Here is a 5,000-nt window from a genome sequence, read left to right on the forward strand (position 1 = left end):
TGGTGGGAGCGGGCACACATTAAAGCAAGAAAAAACTGTTTTGGGGAGAGGGAAAGGATAGGAAAGTAACATTTGGTAGGGAAGAAAATAATTACAGTCCCGGACAACAACACCATTACACCCATTAACAGGAAGGTAGATAATTTCATATTGATAGGCAGTTATAAAAACACCATTAGGAATAAACTAGTTAGAAACAAAAAGTCGGTTGGGTGGGGGGGAGAGACAAGAGGAGGGGATGGCAGCGTGTCTAGACTGTGAAGATGGGTACTACGGCGAAAGCGGCAAATCCTGCAAAGAGCGAAGCAAACAACACATACAGAACATAATACATTATAGTCAGACGTCGACAGTTACCAAACATTGTTGGGAAAAAGGCCACAAAATAGACTGGGAAAATATGAATTTTTTGTACAGGAACACCAACAAAACGGCCACACTGGTTGTAGAGAACTCCTTCATAACATGAGCTAACAACACAATGCCAGGGAACACTGGAAACGGCTTTGAAGACAGCGTATCAAGGAAAACTGTATACTCCACAGTAGTAAAGAGACAAAAAAACCCACGAGGACGCACGGAACATGCACACCTGGAAGAAGGAGCCGGCAGAGAAAGGCCAAGGTCACGAAGGCTGGGTCACAAAGGAGGAGGAGGGCAATGAAAGGGTTAAAGAACCCAGCACACAGATATAAATACAGCTGGACTACGTGTCTGGTCAATTGTATTGTTACTTGACAATGAGGACTGTTTGTCCTAGAAAGCTTGTAACTTTTTTTAATAAAGATCTCCACTAGATACCATCCAGTTTGAATGAGGTCCTGTTAGTGATTGTACTAATGTACAAAACAATTGTGTATATGATAAAGTTAATATATATATATATATATATATATATATATATATATATATATATATATATATATATATATATATATATATACATATATATATATATATGTATGTATGTATGTATGTATGTATGTATGTATGTATGTATGTATGTATGTATGCATGCATCATGTATGCATGCATATGTGTGCGCACGTGTTTGTGAATTCTTCAAATATATATTTGTGATATGAACCCGGCAGTGGGGTTACGGAGTCTGATTACCTTTAATATTTATTCAACATGATCTTGCTAAAAAATACTTTCATTCAAAGCAACATCAATGGTCTGAATAATAACCAATTATGTAAATCCTTTGTTGAATCTATGCGAATAATATTCAACACTTTCACCAATTTGGTTTCTGATTTGTGGCAAATTAATTTTGAAGAACAAAAGACTATTTATGACATGCATAAAATCTATCATTGTAATTATAATTTCCCTCACATTCGTTGATAATTCCAAGTTTTATGGAAATCGGTATTTAATGAAAAATGCAATATAATTGCCTCATCTGCCAAGATATAGTAAGCTCTGAAATAATATATATATATATATATATATATATATATATATATATATATATATATATATATATATATATATATATATATATATATATATATATATATATATATATTTATATATTTCTATGAATGTCAAGGGATACTACTTGATTCTGGGCGGCGACAGATGAACACAGGAGCTCCTTATTTCTATTACACATCTGACTCAATATTAGGATAATTCGTAGACAAACAAGGGAAAATCTCTAGCTTAAGGCCTTCTTCATGTGAGGAAAATTACGTAAACTCAAAGGTTCTCTTAATTAATTATACTTACATAACAACACAGATCATAAGAATGACGGATTACTGGGCAGGTAGTAATAAGGGCCTGCTAAAATAATGAATCCTACACAGAATAAATATTGTACCCTGACAATGTTTTCATAACAGCAAACATTGCAGTGGAGTAGAGAGGGGGCCAGGCTGCACATGGATAGAGCCAAGTGATTCCACAGTCGAGGCCTATCTGCAAAAGTATGCAAGACGGTTACTTACAAGAATAATAAGAAGCTTAAAGGGACTGAGGGAGATGCACAGATGGTGCCAAATAACTCAGTTCAACATGAAATGCATAATTAGGTTAACAATGAATGCTCCAACACAAATTACTGAAGGTGACTGCATAATGGAAAATAAATGAAAAATCAGGCAGAGAAATAACAGGAATGGTAACTGACTAAGAAACCATATTCCAGTACATTACCTTCGTCAAGATGACGATGTCCTCGTTTGATAGGGCGCTGGCGATAAGTGGGGTGAATTAAAATGCCACTACAAAGTATACTGGTTCGAGCCTCGGGGTCGAACACGTGGAAGGTTCAAGGGACAGGCAAGATTAAGGACATCTGTCCTTGGTGGCGTTCTGAGCAATTCTCTCTCTCGATTTCTGTTGCATCGTCTATAAATAACCTTTGGGGATTACGCATCGTGTCCAACATAGGTAGCGCAAAGGTCAATCTTTGTCACGTTTTCTATAATGACTGCATGGCATCTAACCCTCGTGGAAGGTTCAGGATAGGCGGGGCACCAACTTTCTTTTTTTTGGCCCCTCCCTTGCCCGTTGTCTGGCATCGTTGAGGAAGGCATCTTTGAAGGTCACCTGGAGCAAGGCCTTATGGCAGTCCTTATTGGGGAATGAAGGAGAGAGTTTATGAAGGGGCGAGTGGAAACCCACAGTTCTAGTAATTAAAACAATTGGAATTAATTTTAATTCTCTCTCAATTACATTACAGATGTAAGTATAATATATATATATATATATATATATATATATATATATATATATATATATATATATATATATATATATATATATATATATATATATATATATATATATAATATATATATATATATATATATATATATATATATATATATATATATATATATATATATATATATATATATATATATATATATATATATATACGTGTGTGTATATATAAGTATACATACATACATGTATGTATATATATGTATATATATATATATATATATATATATATATATATATATATATATATATATATATATATATATATATATATATATATATATATATATATATATAATATTAACTGCGAAAATATACTGGAACCTAAAAAAAAAGGGAAAAGCAGATTTTATTTATATCGGCGTGAAAGCCCAACACTCCCGTTTTAATTAATCCATTTTAACACTGCTTCAATAAGACTGTCCGAGCATTTAGATGTTTTAACGAGCAGTACCCCACTACCTCGGCAATTATAAACATCAGTTCTGATTTACGACAGTACTGATAATCCGTTCTGGAAAATGGTCGCGTAAATTTCATGGGCGAATGAATTGATGCAAAATGAGAAATGTGAGCGATAAATGCAATTAACAATAAAATGAACATCATTCACTTTTACGCTCCATTTTCATCTGACGGAATGGAAACTCGATCAAAATCATTTGCATAAAATTTTTCCCTCCTGTGCGGCAGAATTACTATATCATGCATGAAATCCTTTTCATTGTGAAATTCTCCCAACCTAATACGCCACAACGCGAAGCCTTCTAAGGTGTAGATTGATTGTTGTGTATTAGCAACCTTTAGATCAACAATGCCCCCGGTAATGGTGGATAGCTTCTTTATATATTCATGCGCATGGGCAAGACATCTACTTGATTGACTGTGCATGATGTATGCAAGAAAACCTTCGTTTCGTGAGTGAAAAGAATGTACATTTAATATTTCGCATGGTATTCGTCATGGCGGCAACATGATGAAATAAAAACAAGTTAAAAAAGCGCCGAAGTTTCTTGATCGCAATCGAGTTTTCTGTACAGCCGCTGCAGTGTATAATCAAGGCCACCGAAAGTAGATCTATCTTTCAGTGGTCTCGGTGGTGGCCTATCCTATATCTTTGCCAGAAGCACGGTTATGTCAAACTTTAACCTTAAATAAAATCAAAACTACTGAGGCTAAAGGGCTGCAATTTGGTATGTTTGATGACTGGAGGGTGGATGATCAACATACCAATTTGCAGCTCTCTAGCCTCAGTAGGTTTTAAGATCTAAGGGCGGACAGAATTAAGTGCGGACGGACAATCAAAGCCGGCACGATAGTTTTGTTTTACAGAAAACTAAAAATTGTAAACAAAAGAGTGGAAAAACATCTATAAAGATTTTATATGAATTTAAAAGATTTTTCAAGTGCTCTAAAGCCATAGAACTCGCCAAAAAATATTACGTGATATTTTAGTAAACATGTTAGACTGAGATTGGTTCAGAAACTCATTTGCTCCTCTCTCTCTCTCTCTCTCTCTCTCTCTCTCTCTCTCTCTCTCTCTCTCTCTCTCTCTCTCTCTCTCTCTCTCTCAGTATTTAAATTTATGCATGAAAACATATTCTTCGTGGTCAGCCTCAGGGTAACGATTGAGAGAATAACGGTTTGGGCGCTGTTTGAAAATTGGGGGAAAAATATTTTTCACCGAACTGTTCGTAAATTTAAGTTGGAATGAAAACAAATTCACTCTATGATAACCCGAAGAACTGTTACATTAAATTCCATCACAGCAAGACAAACAATGATAGGACAAGATACACACTGTAGACAAAAAAAAAAAGTAAAAATTGCTCCGAAGTGTCTTCGGCGCAATCGTTTTTTCTGTACAGCGTGTAATGCTGCATGAAACTCTCAGCCACGGTTCATGAAACCTTCAGCCACGGGCCTGTGGTGGCCTGTGTTGTTGGCACCTATAGCGGTGCCAGACGCACGATCATGGCTGAAATTAACCTTAAATAAAATAGAAACTACCGAGGCTAGATGGCTTCAATTTGGTATGTTTGATGATTGGGGGTGTAGATGATCAACATACCAATTTGCAGCCCTCTAGCCTCAGTAGGTTTTATGATCTGAGGGCGGACAGAAAAAGTGCGGACTGACAGACAGATACTTTTCTTTTACAGAAAACTTAAACTGGTAACAGTGTATGAGTTGCCTTGCCCGTGACTAAAAAAATGAAGAGCTTAGATTCATGAAAAGGAATATACTTCACAAGACTCTGA

The 5,000-nt window shown here is 35.4% G+C and overlaps 1 long non-coding RNA gene across 5 annotated transcripts in view; it reads left to right on the plus strand.

Annotated features, from left to right (window-relative positions):
- LOC136842659 (uncharacterized) overlaps positions 1–5,000 on the plus strand; it is a 542,312-nt gene that overhangs the window by 410,809 nt on the left and 126,503 nt on the right. The gene's annotated exons all lie outside the window — the stretch shown is intronic.

The sequence above is a fragment of the Macrobrachium rosenbergii genome, chromosome 10, assembly GCF_040412425.1.
Source record: "Macrobrachium rosenbergii isolate ZJJX-2024 chromosome 10, ASM4041242v1, whole genome shotgun sequence".
NCBI lineage: Eukaryota > Metazoa > Arthropoda > Malacostraca > Decapoda > Palaemonidae > Macrobrachium > Macrobrachium rosenbergii.